The sequence below is a fragment of the Hyla sarda genome, chromosome 8 (assembly GCF_029499605.1).
Source record: "Hyla sarda isolate aHylSar1 chromosome 8, aHylSar1.hap1, whole genome shotgun sequence".
Lineage (NCBI taxonomy): Eukaryota > Metazoa > Chordata > Amphibia > Anura > Hylidae > Hyla > Hyla sarda.
In genome coordinates this window covers 83,748,470-83,771,780 of record NC_079196.1, presented here as the reverse complement: position 1 = coordinate 83,771,780, position 23,311 = coordinate 83,748,470, and the positions used below count along the sequence as shown (strand labels likewise).

Here is a 23,311-nt window from a genome sequence, read left to right as displayed (position 1 = left end):
CACAGAGAGCAGATGTGATAGGCTCTATGCCCAAGCCCCCAGACAGGACCACAGCTACGCATGATGCTTCAGCAAAACACCAGAAAATTTAAACCTTTGGCCAGAACCAGGTTGAATCATTCACACCAGGGCCGGATCATCATTGGCGCTCATGGAGCACCTGCTCCAGGCCCCCGTGCCCGCAGGAGGCCCCGTCACATTCGGGACATCCCTGCAGGCCCCCCGATAGCCCGGCCGCGGCAACATTAAAACAGTGACCAGCGGCGGCTCCTGTGGGCCCGCCCCGGACTCCTCCTACTTTTTCTATATTTCATATTTCCTTACCTGGCCGCGCTCGGCAGGCTCAGGTGATGCGTCGGGTCATGTGGGCTGTGACGAGTGACGTCTCCTGCGGCTCCTCTGCACAGCGTCAGGGACGTCACTCATCATTTCCTGCAGGGCACAGTTTTCTTCATTACACCCCAGCGCTGCAGGAAATGACGAGTGAGTTCCTTGACGTCGTGCGGAGGAGCCGCAGGAGACGTAACTCGTCACAGCCCACAAGACCCGACGCATCACCTGAGCCTGCCGAGCGCGGCCAAGTAAGGAAATATGAAAAATAGAAAAAGGAGGAAGAGGGGGGGAGCAATGATGGGGGGAATGACTGGCAGGGGGGGGGAATGATGAGCGAGGGGGGGGGTTGGGGGGGTTAGTGATGAGCAGGGGGGAATGATGAGCGGGGGGTTGGGGGGTTAATGATGAGCAGGGGGGTTAATGATGAGCAGGGGGGTTAATGATGAGCAGGGGGGGTAATAATGAGCAGGGGGGGGTAATGATGAGCAGGGGGGTAATGATGAGCAGGGGGGAATGATGAGCGGGGGGGAGCAGGGGGGAGAATGATGAGCGGGGGGTAATGATGAGCAGGGGGGGTAATGATGAGCAGGGGGGGTTAATGATGAGCAGGGGGGGGTAATAATGAGCAGGAGGGGTAATGATGAGTGGGGGGGAGAATGATGAGCAGGGGGGTAATGATGAGCAGGGAGGGAATGATGAGCAGGGGGAGAATGATGAGCAGGCGGGGAATGATGAGTAGGGGGGATGTTGAGCAGGGGAAAACACGGGAAAGGAGGCGGGGGGAGGTTAAATATGGCACAGGGGCTGATAAAAGGGGGAGGAAGGAGGGGGGGCAAACTGAGGATCAAACAGGAGTCTGGAGGAGGACTTAGGGGTTTGGGGGGGCAGAGGGGTCTGGGGGAATTAGGGCTTGTCCACACTACGAACTTCCGCCAGCAGAATTTTGCTTGTTTTCAATGGGATGCTGCTGCTCTGTGCAGACTACGGAAGACACAGTGTGTGGTAGTATTATTTTTAGAGGGCATGATGTTTGGCAGTATGATATACAGAGTACATAGGGTTTGGCAGTATTATATTTAGGAAGCACAGTCTCTTGTAGGGTTATAATGATTGTTGTCTTTACACAGAGGATGAGGAGCGGCTGGCAGAGTGAGGAACCAATGATGTCTAGGCATCGAACTTTACAGAGGAAGATGGAGCTGGAAGAAGATCTGGCGTCTGGACCAGATGAAGAAGAAAAGGAAAGACAACAGAGAAGATGTCTCCTGTGAGTCATTTTATGTTTGTGTATTCTCCTGACTGTCCCGGTAGATCTCTCGTCAGTTCTAAGTTTTGCAGTAATAATGGATGACACTGTACCCCAATTTGAGGCTCCAGCTGTTACAAAACTACAACTCCCATAATGCCTGAAGCTCTCCAGACATAATGGGTGTTGTAGCTTTGCAACAGCTGGAAAGAGTGACTTGAACTGAAGTGATTTTAGACCATGCAGCCATTTTATTTTAACGGGGGCCTGACTCCTGTGTCACCCACAAAAAAAAAAAAGGGGGACATAGTCTAATATACCCAGGCCTATTTTTGGTCTCAGTCTGCTCCTTACTTGACAGGTCTCAGTAGAAGGGAAGGGGGACTATCGCGGGGCCATTATAATGAAGTGCTCCGTCTTCCAGGCCGTCTTAATCTGGCCCTGATTCACACTACAGTTTGAGATTTTCCCTATCTCCAACCAAGGCCTCATCATAAGCTGTTCAACAGACAGTGCCTTCATTTTTTAGGAAGAATTTGTGGATCTGTAAATTTTTTGCACTGTAAGGCTGGGTTCACACTACGTTTTGTAACTACGGTTCCCGTATACGGCTGGGAGGAGGGGGCGGGGCTTAATCGCGGCACCCGCACTCAGCCATATTCGGGAACCGTATTTAATGCATGTCTATGAGCCGACCGGAGTGAACTGCAGCCTCCGGTCGGCTTCGTTTTCGGCCGTATGCGGTTTCCCGAAAAAACGTGGCAAAAACGTGGTCGACCGCGTTTTTGCCTACGGTCGGGAAACCGCATACGGCCGAAAACGAAGCCGACCGGAGGCTGCGGTTCACTCCGGTCAGCTCATAGACATGCATTAAATACGGTTCCCAAATACGGCTGAGTGCGGGCGCCGCGATTAAGCCCCGCCCCCTCTCCTCCCAGCCGCATACGGGAACCGTAGTTACAAAACGTGGTGTGAACCCAGCCTAATTTGGAAAAAAACTCTTCAGATCGCGGTGGGGTCTGACCTCTGGGACCCCCCAGCGATCTCCTGCACGGGTTCCCGCCTCTCCCTGGAAATGGAGTGTGTGTTGAACCCCCCCCCCCCAAGAATTGGCAGCCAACATGCCCCCTCCATGTATTTCTATGGGAGAGCCGGAGATAGCTGAATGCTATATTTCCGGCTCTCCCATAGATATACATGGAGGGGGTGTGCTGGCCTCCGCTTTGTGTGGGAGATGACACGCCCCACTCCCGAGGAGAGGTATGTTCCCCTGCAGGAGATCATGGGGGGTCCTACTATCGGTCGGACCTCAAGCCTTGATCAGACCACCCCTACACCCCCCCCCCCCTTTCCATTCCCCATCCAATCCCTGCGATCAGACACTTATCTCCTATTCTTTGGATAGGGAATAAGTCATCCTGGGCAATAGTTCTTCTTTAAGGTGCCCATACACACTATGGTAAAGTCGGACATCTAAGGTGTATAGTGGTCTCCCGACTCTCCACCGAAAGCTGATTTATGTGGAGAGAAGGGTTGTGTTTGTTCTCAGAGGGATAAGCTGATTTGTGTGGCTGTGAGAGTTATTCCTCTTCTCCCAATAGAGGAAACATGAGCATTATTCCGTTCCCTTATATGTATATATGGGGAGGTCGGGAGAGATTACTGTTGGTCACATGTTATTGATAGTATGGCAGCCTCTACAGTAGATCAGTTGTAGTCCAATAATTATAATTTTTCACTAGAGCTATTTCACTAGAGTATGAGCTCTTCAAATTAAACAAATCTTATTAGGTACACACAGATTTTATACTGATTATATTTTTAGAAATGATCTGCTTATTTATCTTCTTGGGTCAGGAGTCTAGGGATATTCATTCCAGCCTTTATTTTCATTAGCACTTATGTGCTGAGTCTTGTAGAACTCTGATATCCCCTGTGGTGTGAACTGAGGCTCCTGAAATGATCAGACGGGCTGCATACATTTCCACTTACTATTCTACCAGAAATCCAAGATTAATTTACACATTTATGCATCATTTGGGTCATAGGGTGAAAGCGCTGTGGTCTCCAAAACGTTAATCTGCTCCAACTATGATCAATTAAATTCTTGGTACACTTTCAAAATATTTATTCTAATAGTTCCAATCACTAAATAATGATTCTTACATTCTTAAATGCTCTTTAACGGAAGGAGAACCTGCCATCACTCCTGACATCTCTATTATAGAAAATACTTTTATTTTCATGAAATATTTCAGCATTTTTTTTTCTAAATCTCTGCTTTTTATTGATAATATACAACTGTGTATAACCATTTGTGAGACACAAAGACACCAATCTAACTGGTAAAATCCAGTAGTCAATGTAATCATACATTTCTAGAAGAATTCACAAAATAACAAAAGAACTAGCTATAACAGGTAGATTATCTAAAGGCAAAGTAAAATGCTATTTTCCTTTAATACTGAGGGAAATACTAAAATTTCTACTGATATATGTATTTGAGAAAAGTTTAATTGCATATATCTTAAAACGGATAGGTCTCATGAAAGGTACCATCTAAGTATCGAAAGTTTGTTATCGTAATACATTTGGTCCTCTAGAACAGTTCTCAGAGGCCATAACCTATAACAAAGACCTATATATATATATATATATATATATATATATATAAATATATATATATATAAAAAAAAAAAATATATATATATATATATATATATATATATATATATATATATATATAGTCTTAGCAATTATCGCCACAATTTAACAAAATACAAAGTGAAGGAACTGAAGAGAATTCTAAATCAAACCATTATTTGGTGTGACCACCCTTTGCCCTAAAGGGGTACTCCGCCCCAAGACATGTTATCTCCTATCCAAAGCATAGGAAATAACATGTCTGGGGGTTCTACCGCTGGGACCCCTCGTGATTTCCGGGCCAACGTTGCAGTGTTCATGAACACATGTTCGTGATGTCACCCCCCCCCCCCTTCTCCATTCATGTCCTTGGAAGGGGGCCTGATGGCTAGCACACAGCCATCACGCCTCCTCTAATAGACATGAATGGAGGGGGCGTGGCGGCAGTGGTCGCCAGTCATCCGGCACAGAGCGGAATTCTCTCCATGCATCAGATGACTGGGGTGCCGTGACAGGGTCCCTAGCAGCTGAACCTCCACGATCAGTCATGTTATCCTCTATACTTTTGATAGGGGATAACATGTCTAGCGGTGGAGTACCCCTTTAAAAACATCATCAGTTCTTCTAGTTAGACCTGCACAAAGTTTTTAAAGGAACTAGACAGGGAGGCTGTCAGGCCCAAGGCCTGATTATGGAATCATACATGTGTATTAGAATTGTATTTATGTATAATCTAAGACATGGGTGAGGGTTCATTCAGACTGTGAATTTGTTTTTGTGTATTCCAGTTTTATTGGGGGGTCTGTCTGTCGGTGTTAAACCAGAAGTCAGGCACTACTAATCCTTCACTTATACCTACAATGATAAATGCCGGCCCATATGTTCAAATGCAGCTTCAAACTTGCAGGAAAACTCCTATAGACTTGCATTAAGGGGGCTGGGCGTGACATCATGAGAGGCGGGGCTATCACATCACAAGCTCCCGACACCGGCTCTAAGCATTCGAAACATTTTGTTTCAAATGCTGAGCAGCGGAGTACCCCTTTAAAGGGGTATTCCAGGCCCAAACTTTTTTTTTATATATCAACTGGCTCCGGAAAGTTAAACAGATTTGTTTACTTCTATTAAAAAATCTTAATCCTTCCAATAGTTATTAGCTTCTGAAGTTGAGTTGTTGTTTTCTGTCTAACTGCTCTCTGATGACTCACGTCCCGGGAGCTGTGCAGTTCCTATGGGGATATTCTCCCATCATGCACAGCTCCCGGGATGTGACATCATCATTGAGCAGTTAGACAGAAAACTTCAGAAGCTAATAACTATTGGAAGGATTAAGATTTTTTAATAGAAGTAATTTACAAATCTGTTTAACTTTCCGGAGCCAGTTGTTATATATAAAAAAAGGTTTTGCCTGGAATACCCCTTTAAAAATTCTTCATAGCTGTTTCTGTTATGACTGTTATTCATCCTACATATAAAAATGATGATCATTACCATGTGTTGGGTATAACTGGTTAATCATACACCTGACTTTAATCTTACAAAATCTCTGCCTCTTGTCAGTGTACCTAGAATAATTAGGGTTGACACCAAATATTGATTTGATTTACATTTTTCTTCCGTTCATTTACTTTGCATTTAGTACATTAAGAAAAATACAAACATATTTGGGATGATTTATCAAAACCTGTGCAGATGAAAATTTTACCAGTTGCCCTTAGCAACCAATCAGATTGCTTCTTTCATTTTTGAAAAGGCCTGTGATAAATGAAAGAAGTAATCTGATTGGTTGCTATAGGCAACTTCACTACTCTTCCTCTACCCTGGTTTTGATAAATCTCCCCCATATACACTAAGTTTTTTGAAGGAATTCTTACTTTGCAGAATTTTTTGCGTTTTTGATACAAGGTATGAGTGGGAATTCTTTGGGTCCACACGTTGCAGATTGCAGATTTACTAGGATTTCTAGAACTGAAGATACGTTCCGTACATCTAATCAGTGTTGCATCTGCTTCCATTTACATAAAAAAAGGCATTTTCAAAAAATCTGCCACACGTGAGCATAAACTTCTTGACTATTCTCAGCAATTTGGTGGGCAAAATGCATTAACCCCTTAACCCCTTAAGGACTCAGGGTTTTTCCGTTTTTGCACTTTCGTTTTTTCCTCCTTACCTTTTAAAAATCATAACCCTTTCAATTTTCCACCTAAAAATCCATATTATAGCTTATTTTTTACGTCGCCAATTCTACTTTGCAGTGACATTAGTCATTTTACCCAAAAATGCACGGCGAAACGGAAAAAAAATCATTGTGCGACAAAATCGAAAAAAAACGCCATTTTGTAACTTTTGGGGGCTTTCGTTTCTACGCAGTGCATATTTCGGTAAAAATTACACCTTATCATTATTCTGTAGGTCCATACGGTTAAAATGATACCCTACTTATATAGGTTTAATTTTGTCGCACTTCTGGAAAAAATCATAACTACATGCAGGAAAATTTATACGTTTAAAAATGTCATCTTCTGACCCCTATAACTTTTTTATTTTTCCACGTATGGGGTGGTATGAGGACTCATTTTTTGCGCCGTGATCTGAAGTTTTTATCGGTATGATTTTTGTTTTGATCGGACTTTTTGATTACTTTTTATTCATTTTTTAATGATATAAAAAGTGACCAAAATACGCTTTTTTGGACTTTGGAATTTTTTTGCGCGTACGCCATTGACCGTGCGGTTTAATTAATGATATATTTTTATAGTTCGGACATTTACGCACGCGGCGATACCACATATGTTTATTTTTTATTTTTTTTACACTGTTTTATTTTTTTTATGGGAAAAGGGGGGTGATTCAAACTTTTATTAGGGAAGGGGTTAAATGACCTTTATTAACACTTTTTTTTTACATTTTTTTTGCAGTGTTATAGGTCCCATAGGGACCTATAACACTGCACACACTGATCTCTAATGCTGATCACTGGCGTGCATTAACACGCCTGTGATCAGCATTATCGGCGCTTGACTGCTCCTGCCTGGATCTCAGGCACGGAGCAGTCATTCGTCGATCGGACACCGGGGAGGCAGGTAAGAGCCCTCCCGGTGTCCGATCAGCTGTTCGGGACGCCGCGATTTCACCGCGGCGGTCCCGAACAGCCCGACTGAGCAGCCGGGTCACTTTCACTTTCACTTTAGAAGCGGCGGTCAGCTTTGACCGCCGCTTCTAAAGGGTTAATACCGCACATCGCCGCGATCGGCGATGTGTGGTATTAGCCGCGGGTCCCGGCCGTTGATTAGCGCCGGGACCGACGCGATATGATGCGGGATCGCGGCGCGATCCCGCTTCATATCGCGGGAGCCGGCGCAGGACGTAAATATACGTCCTGCGTCGTTAAGGGGTTAAGGACGCAGCCCTTTTTCACCTTAAGGACTGAGCCCTTTTTCGCAATTCTGACCACCGTCGCTTTACGCATTAATAACTCTAAAACGCTTTTACCGAATATTCTGATTCTGAGATAGTTTTTTCGTGACATATTCTACTTTATTTTGGTGGTAAATTTTCGTCGTTACTTGAATCCTTTTTTGGTGTAAAATCCCAAAATTTCATGATATTTTAGAAAATTTAGCATTTTTCTAACTTTGAAGCTCTCTACTTGTAAGGAAAATGGATATTCCAAATAAAATTTATTTGTATTCACAGATTTAATATGTCCACTTTATGTTGGCATCATAAAATGGACATATTTTTACTTTTTGAAAAAATTAGAGGGCTTCAAAGTAGAGCAGCAATTTTCAAAAATTTCATGAAAATTGCAAAATCTGAAGGGACAGTTGTTGCAGAACTACAACTCCCAGCATGCCTGGGCAGTCTAGGCATGGTGAGAGTTGTAGTTTGGCAATATCTGGAGGGCTACCATTTGGGCGCCACTGTAACAGTGGTCTCCAAAATGGGACCCTCCAGATGTTGCAAAACTACAACTCCCAGCATGCCCAGACAGCCTTTGCTGTCTGGGCATGCTGGAAGTTGCAGTTTGGCACCCTCTAGGTAAATATCGCTTACTGCCCCCTTCCTTACTGCCCCCCCCCCCCACCCAACGTCGTTTTCCCTACCTGCTCCTGTCTCCAGCGATGATCTGCGGTCCCCATGCCATCATCTGGCCAGGTACTGGCCTCCATCTTCTCCTCCCGTTCTGCCTGACATCCAGGGGTGGGCAGAATGGGGGGTTGCCATGGTAACCCAGTATCCTGCGCTGCCATTGGTCAGAATCAGTTCTGACCAATGGCAGGGGATAGGAGGAGATCGCAGCACTGCAACCTCGCTCCTATCCCTCAGGATGATCGGGGCTATCACTGACAGCTCCAATCATCCCTATTTTCCGGGTGATCGTGAATCCGGAATTTCCACAGGCATATGCATACGCCCCACATCCTTAAGGACTCGGGATGCCGGGCGTATGCATACGCCCGACGTCCTGAAGAGGTTAAAACAATTGACATATTTGGCAAAATGAAATGACAAAACCATAATAAAAAAATTATTGTAATTTCTTCCTCTCCAATAATAACATAGTAATTGGTAAAAGCAAAGTTTGTATTGGTTGTCATGTATATCCAAGTACCAGTATTATGGTTTGTACCTCTATACAAACAACACCGCCTCATCATGACCACATATTACCACCAGGTAATAACTGCCGCTTGAAAAAAAAAAGCCATACAAAAGCCAGTAATACCATATATACTGTGCAGAATATCAGTTATACACAGGTAATCATATTAATGATTTCAGTACAATTAAATCCAATGACTCTTAGGTAATTGTGATTGTTCACTTTTCATTTTTTTCCTCCATATGGTCCAGACAGCCATGTTTGCTCCCATTCACAACTAGTCTCTGGAGAATTTTTCAGACATTTTTGACTTCTCATTTTCCAACCTCCTTCCCACCTATTCTCCACCCTCTGCAGAAAGTTCCCATTTGTAGTGCTGCAGATGGTAATAATGTCTTCATAGCCCCCCACATAGTAGTAACATCTCCCAAAAAGTAATAGTGCCTTCTTTAGGTCCCACACAGTTATAGTTGCCCTTCCCATCACTTAAAGGGGTACTCTGCACCCCTAGACATCTTATCCCCTATCCAAAGCATAGGGGATAAGAAGTCAGATCGCCGTGGTGCCGCTGCGGCAACGCTGGAAGCTTCGGATCCCGACCACAATGGCGGACGAGCGTGACATCACGACTCCGCCCCGTGTGACATCACACCATGCCCCCTCAATGCAAGTCTATGAGAGGGGGCGTGACGTACCTCCCATAGACTTGCATTGAGGGGGCAGGGCGTGACGTCACACAGGGCGGAGTCATGATATCACGCTCGTCCGCCATTGTGGTCAGGATCCAAAGCCTCCAGCGTTGCCGGTGTGAGGTGGAAGCCGTACAGGTGGGTGCAGCAGCCAAGATCCCAGGGGTCCCGAGCAGCGGGACCCGGCGATCTGACATCTCATCTCTGACATGATAAGATGTCTAGGGGTGCGGAGTACCCCTTTAACCCCTTAAGGACCCAGCCATTTTACACCTTAGGACCCGGCCATTTTTTGCACATCTGACCACTGTCACTTTAACATTAATGACTCTGGAATGCTTTTAGTTATCATTCTGATTCCGAGATAGTTTTTTCGTGACATATTCTACTTTAACATAGTGGTAAAATTTTGTGATATCTTGCATCCTTTCTTGGTGAAAAATCCCAAAATTTGATGAAAAATTAGAAAATTTTGCATTTTTCTAACTTTGAAGTTCTCTGCTTGTAAGGAAAATGGATATTCCAAATAATTTTGATTTTTATTCACATATACAATATGTCTACTTTATGTTGGCATCATAAAATTTATGTGTTTTTACTTTTGGAAGATACCAGAGGGCTTCAAAGTTCAGCAGCAATTTTCCAATTTTTCACAAAATTTCCAAACTCACAATTTTTCAGGGACCAGTTCAGGTTTGAAGTGGATTTGAAGGGTCTTCATATTAAAAATACCCCACAAATGACCCCATTATAAAAACTGTACCCCCCCAAAGTATTCAAAATGACATTCAGTCATCATTTTAACCCTTTAGGTGTTTCACATGAATAACAGCAAAGTGAAGGAGAAAATTCACAATCTCCATTTTTTACACTCGCATGTTCTTGTAGACCCAATTTTTGAATTTTTACAAGGGGTAAAAGGAGAAAATGTATACTTCAATTTGTAGCCCAATTTCTCTTGAGTAAGCACATACCTCATATGTCTATGTAAAGTGTTCGGCGGGCACAGTAGAGGGCTCAGAAGCGAAGGAGCGACAAGGGGATTTTGGAGAGTACGTTTTTTTTAATGGTTTTTGGGGGGCATGTTGCATTTAGGAAGCCCCTATGGTGCCAGAACAGCAAAAATCCCCCACATGGCATACCATTTTGGAAATTAGACCCCTTGAGGTACGTAACAAGGAATAAAGTGAGCCTTAATACCCCACAGGGGTTTCACGACTTTTGCATATGTAAAAAAATAAAAATAAAATTTCACTAAAATGTGTGTTTCCCCCCAAATTTCACATTTTTGCAAGGGTTAATAGCAGAAAATACCCCAAACATTATAACCCCATCTCTTCTGAGTATGAAGGTACCCTATAAGTTGACCTGAGGTGTACTATGGGTAAACTACAATGCTCAGAAGAGAATGAGTCATATTTGGCTTTTTGAGAGCAAATTTTGCTCGGGGGCATGTCGCATTTAGGAAGCCCCTATGGTGCCAGGACAGCAAAATAACCCCCACATGGCATACCATTTTGGAAACTAGGCCCCTTGAGGAACGTAACAAGGGGTACAGTGAGCAATTACCCCCCACTGGTGTCTGTCAGATCTTTGGAACAGTGGGCTGTACAAAATTTTTAATTTGCACAGCCCACTGTTCCAAAGATCTGTCAGACACCTGTGGGGTGTAAATTCTCACTGCACTCCTCATTACATTCCGTGAGGGGTGTAGTTTCCGAAATGGGGTCACATGTGTTTTTTTTTTTTTTTGCGTTTGTCAAAACCATTGTAACAATCAGCCACCCCTGTGCAAATCACCTCAAATGTACATGGCTCACTCTCCCTTCTGGGCCTTGTTGTGCGCCCCCAGAGCACTTTGCGCCCACATATGGGGTATCTCCGTACTCGGGAGAAATTGCGTTACAAATTTTGGGGGGCTTTTTTTCCCCTTTACCTCTTGTCAAAATGAAAAGTATAGGGCAACACCAGCATGTTAGTGTAAAAAGTTTATTTTTTTACACTAACATGCTGGTGTAGACCCCAACTTCACCTTTTCATAAGGGGTGAAAGGAGAAAAAGACCCCCAAGATTTGTTAGGCAATTTCTCCCAAATACGGCGATACGCCATATGTGACCCTATACTGTTGCCTTGAAATACGACACGACTCCGAATTGAGAGCGCCATGTGCATTTGAGGCATGAATTAGGGATTTGCAATGGACATAGGGTGGACATAGGGGTATTCTACGCCAGTGATTCCCAAACAGGGTGCCTCCAGCTGTTGCAAAACTCCCAGCATGCCTGGACAGTCAACGGCTGTCCGGCAATACTGGGAGTTGTTGTTTTGCAACAGCTGGAGGCTCCATTTTGGAAAGAGTGGCGTACCAGACGTTTTTCATTTTTATTGGGGAGGGAGGGGGGCTGTGTAGGGGTATGTGTATATGTAGTGTTTTTTACTTTTTATTTTATTTTGTGTTAGTGTAGTGTAGTGTTTTTAGGGTACAGTCACACGGGCGGGGGATTACAGCGAGTTTCCCGCTGCGAGTTTGAGCTGCCGCGCAAAATTTGCTGCATTGCAAACTTGCAGCCCGATACTCACTGTAAGCCCCCTGCCCATGTGAATGTACCCTGTACATTCACAGGGGGGGGGGGGACCTCCAGCTGTTGCAAAACTACAACTCCCAGCATGCACAGTCTCAGTGCATGCTGGTAGTTATAGTTTTGCAACAGCTGGAGGCACACGGGTTGGGAAACACTGAGTTAGGAAACAATGTTTCCCAACCAGTGTGCCTCCAGCTGTTGCAAAACCACAACTCCCAAACATTCTCAGGCATGCTGGGAGTAGTAGTTCGGCAACATCTGGAGGACTACAGTTTAGAGACCACTAATACAGTGGTTCCCAAGCTGTGCCCTTCCAGATGTTGCAAAACTACAACTCCCAGTATGCCAAAACTGTCCAGGCATGCTGGGAGTTGTAGTTCTGCAACATCTGAAGGGCCAGATGTTACATAACTACAACTCCCAGCATGCCTGGACAGTAAGGGCATACTGAGGATGTGTAGTTTTGCAACATCTGGAAGGGCACAGTGGTCCAAAAACTGTGGACCTCCAGAAGTTGCAAAACTGCAACTCCCAGCATGCCCAGACGCCAAGGGCTGTCTGGGCATGCTGGAAGTTGTAGTATACAGGGTCCCAATACAGCAATGCATGTCGCTTTACGGCGACGTGCATTGCTGTAAAGGGCCCGACCGCGGCTGAAGATCTACTCATCTGTCGCCGCCGCCGTCTTCATCGTCTAGATCCAGATCTTCAGGGACAAGGTAAGTACCGGGGCCGGGCTCCAGCACTCTCCCGTCCCCCGCCGCGTCCTCTGGTCTTCCTCCCGTCCTCTCCGGACTTCAAGGGGCCGGGCAGGGCGGGAGGAAGTAACCGCCCCCCCCTGCGATTGGTCGGTTAACTAACCGACGGATCGCAGGGAATAGGAGGAGGTGACAGGCTTGCCACCTCGCTCCTATTCTTTAGCATGGTCCTGTGACAGCCGAGATCATGCGAAATTACCGGGCGGTCGGGTCCCAGAGACCCGATCAGCCCGGTATCGCCGCAGATTGCAAGGGTGATTTCCCTTGCGATTTGCGGCGATCGCCGACATGGGGGGGCCAACATGGCTCCCCTTGGCATTTGCCCTGGATGCCTGCTGAAGCATTTCAGCAGGCATCCGGTTCCGATCTCTGCCCGGCGCGCGGCAGAGACCGGAAAACGCCAGGACGTACGGGGACGTCCTGGGTTCTTAAAGCCCAGGGTGCGGGGATGTCCCCGTACATCCTGGGTCCTTAAGAGGTTAAAGGGGTACTTCCGTGGAAAACTATTTTTTTTTTTTTTAAACCAACTGGTGCCAGAAAGTTAAACAGATTTGTAAATTACTTCTATTAAAAAATCTCAATCCTTCCAGTACTTTTTAGGGGCTAAATACTACAGAGGAAATGCTTTACTTTTTAGATTTCTCTGATGTCATGACCACAGTGCTCTCTGCTGACCTCTGCTGTCCATTTTAGGAACTGTCCAGAGCAGCATATGTTTGCTATAGGGATTTTCTCCTTCTCTGGACAGTTCCTAAAATAGACAGCAGAGGTCAGCAGAAAGCAATGTGGTCATGACATCAGAGAAATCTAAAAAGTAAAGCATTTCCTCTGTAGTATATAACCCCTAAAAAGTTCTGGAAGGATTAAGATTTTTTTTAATAGAAGTAATTTACAAATATGTTTAACTTTCTGGCACCAGTTTATTTAAAAAAAAAAAAAAAGTTTTCCATGGGAGTACCCCTTTAACTTTTCTAAGTATGGAAATTCAGATCATCTTATATTATGAAATTGTTATTTATACAATTAGGATTGTATTTGCAAAACAAGGTACAAAGAGATTACCACCAATATACAAAAGAATTTGAAATGTATTTTACATGTATTGTAAATGTATTATAACAGATCATGTCACTGTTATATTTGCCCTCCTTCCAGGTTTTTGAGTTGTTTTTTATTTTACCTGTGTTTATTTGCACATTGTTGCAAAATGTTGTATTGTTATTAAACAAAACTGTAGCCAGTTTAAATTAGTTGTATGAAATAAAGAAAAAGGTTCAAATCTTTTTACTCTTGCACAATTTTATAATCTTATCCAACCTTTAATAACAGGAAATAGGATAAGTGAAGTTTACCATCAGACTGATAAAGACTAATAAAGAAATGTCACTCTTTAGTGTGGATTGACATTTGTGCTTACACAAAAAAACTGCTGCACTTAGAGGCTATTTCTTTCCTGTACTGACATGTTGGCTACCTGCAGCCAGCCAACAGCCTGTGTAGTGCTTTTCATTTTGTATGGTCTAACATTTTCTAGTTCTACATAGACATCACTCCCAGGTGTGTTTGGCCTTAAAAGGATGCTCTTTTCTTTTCAGACAGGACGTGTATTTTCCACCACATGCTAGAATCATTCAGATTAATACAGAAATGCTAACTCACCTAACATGCTCCTGGTCCCCTTTATGGGCAGAAATCTTTTCTCTGGGATGGAAAAGTCATTATTTTTGCCTGCTTGTGGGGTACATGTCTTATTTGACTGCTTGTGGGGTACATGTTTACTTATTATTACTTTACATCTTAGATATATTTCTATTTGGCCAAGAAATAAATAAAACCTCTAGGCAATTCTTCCCCTGTTGTACTCCCATACCCTCCCCCATGTGGCTGGTCCATTATATAATGACTTGGTTTCTCTACATTTAAGCTATTAAATTACACTGTAAGCAGAATGCAAATCTCTGAAGGCCTCATATACAGTAATAAAAAGTTGTATATACACACCAGTTTTGGTGGGACTGACTGACCGTCTAATGGACATAAAGTCTTCCTGATTGGGAATGTTGAATTTCATCCCAATTTTAACTTTTTTTTTTTCACAGAGATAAAGCCGACATCAGAGCTGTCTGGCAGCAACTTTCCTTCCCTCTCCCCATAGAGAACAAATGAACAATCCACCAAGTCAAACATTCATGTGTGTGAAGGGAATGGAAGTAATCGCTTTTATTCGGTTGACAGCTATTGAAGGTACATAGGTACCTTAAAGGGGTAATCGGGTAGAAAACATTTTTTTCAAAACCACTGGTACCAAAAAGTTAAACATATTTTTAAATTACTTCTATTTAAAAATCTTAATCCTTCCAGTACTTATCAGTTGCTGTATGCTAGAGAGGAAGTGGTATAATTCTTTTCAATCTGACCACTGTGCTCTCTGCTGACACCTCTGTCGTGTCAGGAACTGTCCAGAGTACAAGCAAATCCCCATAGCAAACCTCTCCTGCTCTGGACAGTTCCTGCCTCGACAGAGGGGTCAGCAGAGAGCCCTGTGGTCAGAGTGAAAAGAATTATACAGGAGGCAGCTATCTGGGGAATTTACCTACAGAGGGCATGACTACCTTCCTGGGGGACATTAACTATCTGGGGGTATGATCTACTAGAAGCCACTACCTCCTTGGAACACTACCTACTCAGGGGCATTACCTACCTGTAACTTCCGTAAGCAACCCCTTATTTTCTGTCCACTAACAAAAAATACTCTGATAGTGCTCCTCCCAAGATTAGACTCTGGAGCCACCACTGGGTTGAGGGGAGTGCTGGCTACCTATTTGACTAACTACCTGGCTACCTAAGTTTATACCTGGATGCCTAACTACTTACCGACATACCTGGCTAAACTACCTACATACCTGGCTGCCTAACTTTCTACCTACATATCTTGCTACCTACCCACATACCTGGCTACCTAACTATGTACATACCTGGCCTTCATACATGGATGCCTAAATACCTATTTAGCCACCTACCTACATGCCTGGCTACCTACCTACATACCTGGCTAGTCACCTACCTACATATCTGGCTACCTGATCTACCTGGCTACCAGCCTACCTACCAGGAGGGCATTATTACAGTTTGTGGGCCTATAGATGGAAAGATTATGTAGAGGAGGGGAGGGCACTGGAAAAATGCAGAGTCTAACATGTTTGTCCTGCAGATGTTAAGAGATCGACATGTTGGTTTGATCCGGATGGAGAAGAAATGGAAACAGGACGCACTGATCATAAAAAATTTAATTGTGAGTCCTTAGATGTAACTGTAAGCACTTATATGGTATACAGATTCTGTGTACAGCTGATATCTACCGCCATATGGTCCTGTATATAATCACATATTGTATACAAATCTCTGTAGAGCTGATATCTACCGCTATGTGGGCACTGTATGTAATCACTTATATAGGTATACAGATCCAGTATAGTATACTTGTTATTGTATAGCGGTTTTATTCAGTACAGTATGGTGGTATTATCCAGTTATTGTGTGGAGGTATATATTTCCTCCTTGTATACTGGTATTATTGGTCATGGAAATTATTTTACCTATTTTACCTACGGTAAGGGTTTCTTACATATATAAATGTTAGTTTATTTTGTGTGTGGAATTTTGGTGGAATAGGGGCATGGCAGATGTGTGACCAGCGGCGGAGCCTCGCAGGGGACCCTTGCCTTTTTTTTTGGTCCGGGGGCCCTAAGTGTTGTACAACAGCTTATGGTACATTGGTTGGGGAACACTGCCTGGGAGCTGCTCCCCCTCTATAGTAAACATGGCGGTGAGGAAGTACAGGTACACCCTGGTGCATTAAGTCTTCGATGGAAAAGGTGTACCTGTACCTCCTCACTGCCATCTTTCCTATAGCTTGACATATAGCAACAGCTTGCGATACATTGGTTGGGGAACTTCCTTAGCTGGGAGCTGCTCCCTCTCTATAGTAAAGATGGCGGTGAGAAGCTACAGTTACACTTTTTATATCAGGGATTTAACGTACCAGGGTTTACCTGTTCCTCCTCACCACCATGTTTACTATAGAGAGGGAGCAGCTCCCAGTCAATGTTGTGCATCTTAAACTTCTAAGACTGTCTTCCACAACCAATGTGCCTCCAGATGTTGCAAAATTACAACTCCCAGCATGCCCAGACAACCAAAGGCTGTCTGGCATGCTGAAAGTTGTAGTTCAGCAACAGCTTGAAGTACATTGGTTTGGGAACACTGCCTTAGACAGGGAGCTGCTCCCCCTCTATAGTAAAGCCATCTGGGACTTAATGCACCAGAGCGTACCTGTACCTCTTTCCCGCCATCTTTTCTCTGTCTGTAACTTCCAATGCAGTGTTCCACAACCAATGCACCTCCAGATTTTGCAAAATGACAGGTTTTTCGGGTGGTGATGGTGATAGTCATGGTATGGGGGTATTATTTGTCCCTAGTAGTAACACACAAAACTAGCAGTGTGCACGTGTTTCATTTTGTTTGGAGATGCTGACCATTTTTTTTTTTGTACTGGTATTATTGGAAATACTGGTCTTAGTTTTTATTAGACATGGTCAATAACAATAGGATGGTAATATATATGGTTGTCACGATGCCGGCTGGCAGGTGGTGGATCCTCTGTGCCAGAGAGGGATTGGCGTGGACCGTGCTAGAGGATCGGTTCTAAGTCACTACTGGTTTTCACCAGAGCCCGCCGCAAAGCGGGATGGTCTTGCTGCGGCGGTAGTGACCAGGTCGTATCCCCTAGCAACGGCTCAACCTCTCTGGCTGCTGAAGATAGGCGCGGTACAAGGGAGTAGACAGAAGCAAGGTCGGACGTAGCAGAAGGTCGGGGCAGGCAGCAAGGATCGTAGTCAGGGGCAACGGCAGAAGGTCTGGAATCACAGGCAAGGAACACACAAGGAACGCTTTCACTGGCACTAGGGCAACAAGATCCGGCGAGGGAGTGAAGGGGAAGTGAGGTGATATAGGGAAGTGCACAGGTGTAAACACTAATTGGAACCACTGCACCAATCAGCGGTGCAGTGGCCCTTTAAATCGCAAAGACCCGGCGCGCGCGCGCCCTAGGGAGCGGGGCCGCGCGCGCCGGGACAGAACTGACGGGGAGCGAGTCAGGTACGGGAGCCGGGGTGCGCATCGCGAGCGGGCGCTACCCGCATCGCGAATCGCATCCCGGCCGGAGGTGGTAACGCAGCGCCCCGGGTCCGTGGAACCGACCGGGGCGCTGCAGTGAGGGAAGTGTAGCGAGCGCTCCGGGGAGGAGCGGGGACCCGGAGCGCTCGGCGTAACAGTACCCCCCCCCTTGGGTCTCCCCCTCTTCTTGGGGCCTGAGAACCTGAGGATCAGACTTTTGTCCAGGATATTGTCCTCAGGTTCCCAGGACCTCTCTTCTGGACCACAACCCTCCCAATCCACTAAAAAAAAAGTTTTTCCTCTGACTTTTTTAGAGGCCAAGATTTCTTTGACAGAGAAGATGTCCGAGGAGCCGGAAACAGGAGTGGGAGGAACAGATTTAGGAGAAAAACGGTTGAGGATGAGAGGTTTAAGAAGAGAGACGTGAAAGGCATTAGGGATACGAAGAGAAGGAGGAAGAAGAAGTTTGTAAGAGACAGGATTAATTCGAGACAAAACTTTAAAAGGACCAAGATAGCGTGGTCCCAACTTATAGCTCGGGACACGGAAACGGACATATTTAGCGGAGAGCCATACCTTGTCTCCAGGGGAAAAAATGGGAGGAGCTCTTCTTTTCTTATCTGCGAATCTCTTCATGCGAGAAGAAGCCTGTAAGAGAGAATTTTGGGTCTCTTTCCATATGGTGGAAAGATCACGAGAAATTTCATCCACAGCGGGCAGACCAGAGGGCAAGGGGGTAGGGAGGGGGGGAAGAGGGTGACGGCCGTACACCACGAAAAACGGAGATTTGGAGGAAGATTCAGAGATTCTGAAATTATACGAGAATTCGGCCCAAGGTAGAAGATCTGCCCAGTCATCCTGGCGGGAGGAAACAAAATGTCGTAAATAGTCACCCAAGATCTGGTTAATTCTCTCTACTTGTCCATTGGATTGAGGATGGTATGCAGAAGAAAAATTTAATTTAATCTTGAGTTGTTTACAGAGAGCCCTCCAGAATTTAGACACAAATTGGACGCCTCTATCCGAGACGATCTGTGTAGGCAACCCGTGAAGACGAAAAATGTGTACAAAAAATTGTTTAGCCAACTGAGGCGCTGAAGGAAGACCAGGAAGAGGGATGAAATGTGCCATTTTGGAGAATCGATCAACGACCACCCAAATAACAGTGTTGCCATGGGATGGGGGTAAGTCAGTAATAAAATCCATACCAATCAGAGACCAAGGTTGTTCGGGGACAGGTAGAGGATGAAGAAAACCAGCGGGCTTCTGGCGAGGAGTCTTATCCCGGGCACAGATAGTGCAGGCTCGCACAAAGTCCACCACATCAGTCTCTAGAGTCGGCCACCAATAGAAGCGAGAGATGAGTTGCACAGATTTCTTAATGCCCGCATGACCTGCGAGATGGGAGGAGTGACCCCATTTGAGGATCCCAAGGCGTTGGCGTGGAGAAACAAAGGTCTTTCCTGGAGGAGTTTGTCTGATGGAGGCTGGAGAAGTGGAAATCAGGCAGTCAGGAGGAATGATGTGTTGAGGAGAGAGTTCAATTTCAGAGGCATCTGAGGAACGAGAGAGAGCATCGGCCCTAATGTTCTTATCAGCAGGCCGAAAGTGAATTTCAAAATTAAATCGGGCAAAGAACAGAGACCACCTGGCCTGACGAGGATTCAGCCGTTGGGCAGACTGGAGGTAGGAGAGGTTCTTGTGATCGGTGTAAATAATAACTGGAAATCTTGATCCCTCCAGCAGATGCCTCCATTCCTCAAGTGCTAATTTAATGGCTAGAAGCTCTCGATCCCCGATGGAGTAGTTCCTCTCCGCCGGAGAGAAGGTCCTGGAAAAAAAACCACAAGTAACAGCATGCCCGGAAGAGTTTTTTTGTAGAAGGACAGCTCCAGCTCCCACTGAGGAGGCATCAACCTCCAATAGGAAGGGTTTAGATGGGTCAGGTCTGGAGAGCACGGGAGCCGAAGAAAAGGCAGACTTGAGTCGTTTAAAGGCGTCTTCCGCTTGAGGAGGCCAAGACTTGGGATCGGCATTTTTTTTTGTTAAAGCCACAATAGGAGCCACAATGGTAGAAAAATGTGGAATAAATTGCCTGTAATAATTGGCGAACCCCAAAAAACGTTGGATGGCACGGAGTCCGGAGGGGCGTGGCCAATCTAAGACGGCAGAGAGTTTATCTGGGTCCATTTGTAGTCCCTGGCCAGAGACCAAGTATCCTAGAAAAGGAAGAGATTGGCATTCAAACAGACATTTCTCTATTTTGGCATAGAGTTGATTATCACGAAGTCTCTGAAGAACCATACGGACATGCTGGCGGTGTTCTTCAAGATTGGCAGAAAAAATCAGGATATCGTCCAGATATACAACAACACAGGAGTATAGGAGATCACGAAAAATTTCATTAACAAAGTCTTGGAAGACGGCAGGGGCGTTGCATAGACCAAAGGGCATGACCAGATACTCAAAGTGTCCATCTCTGGTGTTAAATGCCGTTTTCCATTCATCCCCCTCTCTGATGCGGATGAGATTATAAGCACCTCTTAAGTCCAGTTTGGTAAAAATATGGGCACCTTGGAGACGATCAAAGAGTTCAGAGATGAGGGGTAGGGGGTAGCGGTTCTTAACCGTGATTTTATTAAGACCGCGGTAGTCAATGCAAGGACGTAGAGAGCCATCTTTTTTGGACACAAAGAAAAATCCGGCTCCGGCAGGAGAGGAGGATTTACGGATAAAGCCCTTTTTTAAATTTTCTTGGACGTATTCAGACATGGCAAGAGTCTCTGGGACGGACAGAGGATAGATTCTGCCCCGGGGTGGAGTAGTGCCCGGGAGGAGGTCAATGGGACAATCATAAGGCCTGTGAGGAGGTAGAGTCTCAGCTTGTTTTTTGCAAAAAACGTCCGCAAAGTCCATATAGGCCTTAGGGAGACCGGTTACATGAGGAAGCACAGGGACACGGCAAGGTTTACTGGGAACCGGTTTTAAGCAGTCCTTGGAACAAGAGGGCCCCCAACTCTTGATCTCCCCAGTGGACCAATCCAGGATTGGGGAATGGAGTTGAAGCCAGGGAAGTCCAAGAAGGATTTCAGAAGTGCAATTGGGGAGGACCAACAGTTCAATCCTCTCGTGATGAGATCCGATGCGCATTAGAAGGGGCTCCGTGCGGAAACGTATAGTACAGTCCAATCTTTCATTGTTTACACAATTGATGTAGAGGGGTCTGGCGAGACTGGTCACCGGGATGTTGAACCTGTTGACGAGAGAGGCCAAGATAAAATTTCCTGCAGATCCAGAGTCCAAGAAGGCCACAGCAGAGAAGGAGAAGGCAGAGGCAGACATCCGCACAGGCACAGTAAGACGTGGAGAAGCAGAGTAGACATCAAGGACTGTCTCACCTTTGTGCGGAGTCAGCGGACGTCTTTCCAGGCGGGGAGGACGGATAGGACAATCCTTCAGGAAGTGTTCGGTACTAGCACAGTACAGGCAGAGATTCTCCATGCGGCGTCGTGTCCTCTCTTGGGGTGTCAGGCGAGACCGGTCGACCTGCATAGCCTCCACGGCGGGAGGCACAGGAACAGGTTGCAGGGGACCAGAGGAGAGAGGAGCCGGGGAGAAGAAACGCCTCGTGCGAACAGAGTCCATATCCTGGCGGAGCTCCTGACGCCGTTCGGAAAAACGCATGTCAATGCGAGTGGCAAGATGGATGAGTTCATGTAGGTTAGCAGGGATTTCTCGTGCGGCCAGAACATCTTTAATGTTGCTGGATAGGCCTTTTTTAAAGGTCGCGCAGAGTGCCTCATTATTCCAGGATAATTCTGAAGCAAGGGTACGGAACTGTACGGCATACTCGCCAACGGAAGAATTACCCTGGACCAGGTTCAACAGGGCAGTCTCAGCAGAAGAGGCTCGGGCAGGTTCCTCAAAGACACTTCGAATTTCCGAGAAGAAGGAGTGTACAGAGGCAGTGACGGGGTCATTGCGGTCCCAGAGCGGTGTGGCCCAAGCCAGGGCTTTTCCAGACAGCAGGCTGACTACGAAAGCCACCTTAGACCTTTCAGTGGGGAACTGGTCCGACATCATCTCCAAGTGTAATGAACATTGGGAAAGAAAGCCACGGCAAAACTTAGAGTCCCCATCAAATTTATCCGGCAAGGATAGTCGTATTCCAGAAGCGGCCACTCGCTGCGGAGGAGGTACAGGAGCTGGCGGAGGAGATGATTGCTGGAGCTGTGGTAGTAACTGTTGTAGCATAACAGTCAGTTGAGACAGCTGTTGGCCTTGTTGCGCAATCTGTTGTGACTGCTGGGCGACCACCGTGGTGAGGTCAGCGACAACTGGCAGAGGAACTTCAGCGGGATCCATGGCCGGATCTACTGTCACGATGCCGGCTGGCAGGTGGTGGATCCTCTGTGCCAGAGAGGGATTGGCGTGGACCGTGCTAGAGGATCGGTTCTAAGTCACTACTGGTTTTCACCAGAGCCCGCCGCAAAGCGGGATGGTCTTGCTGCGGCGGTAGTGACCAGGTCGTATCCCCTAGCAACGGCTCAACCTCTCTGGCTGCTGAAGATAGGCGCGGTACAAGGGAGTAGACAGAAGCAAGGTCGGACGTAGCAGAAGGTCGGGGCAGGCAGCAAGGATCGTAGTCAGGGGCAACGGCAGAAGGTCTGGAATCACAGGCAAGGAACACACAAGGAACGCTTTCACTGGCACTAGGGCAACAAGATCCGGCGAGGGAGTGAAGGGGAAGTGAGGTGATATAGGGAAGTGCACAGGTGTAAACACTAATTGGAACCACTGCACCAATCAGCGGTGCAGTGGCCCTTTAAATCGCAAAGACCCGGCGCGCGCGCGCCCTAGGGAGCGGGGCCGCGCGCGCCGGGACAGAACTGACGGGGAGCGAGTCAGGTACGGGAGCCGGGGTGCGCATCGCGAGCGGGCGCTACCCGCATCGCGAATCGCATCCCGGCCGGAGGTGGTAACGCAGCGCCCCGGGTCCGTGGAACCGACCGGGGCGCTGCAGTGAGGGAAGTGTAGCGAGCGCTCCGGGGAGGAGCGGGGACCCGGAGCGCTCGGCGTAACAATGGTGATGATATTCCTCCTTGTATACTGGTATTATTGGTTATATTGGTCTCAGTATACAGGATTTGGTCAGTAACAGTATGGTGGTGGTAGTAGTGTGATTGTTGCAACCACACTGTACAGTTGCCTGCTGGTAGTAGGGAGTATATTGAAGGAGGAGGCGGTGCGCGATGGGGCTTGAATGAGGGCGTGGTTA

The 23,311-nt window shown here is 46.1% G+C and overlaps 1 long non-coding RNA gene across 1 annotated transcript in view; it reads left to right on the top strand.

The window, feature by feature from the left end:
- Nucleotides 1-23,311, top strand: part of LOC130284653 (uncharacterized) — a 174,982-nt gene that overhangs the window by 41,369 nt on the left and 110,302 nt on the right. The window contains exon 2 of the long non-coding RNA XR_008847110.1: nucleotides 1,461-1,600. This is a non-coding gene — a long non-coding RNA (uncharacterized LOC130284653). The remainder of the gene's footprint in view (nucleotides 1-1,460; nucleotides 1,601-23,311) is intronic.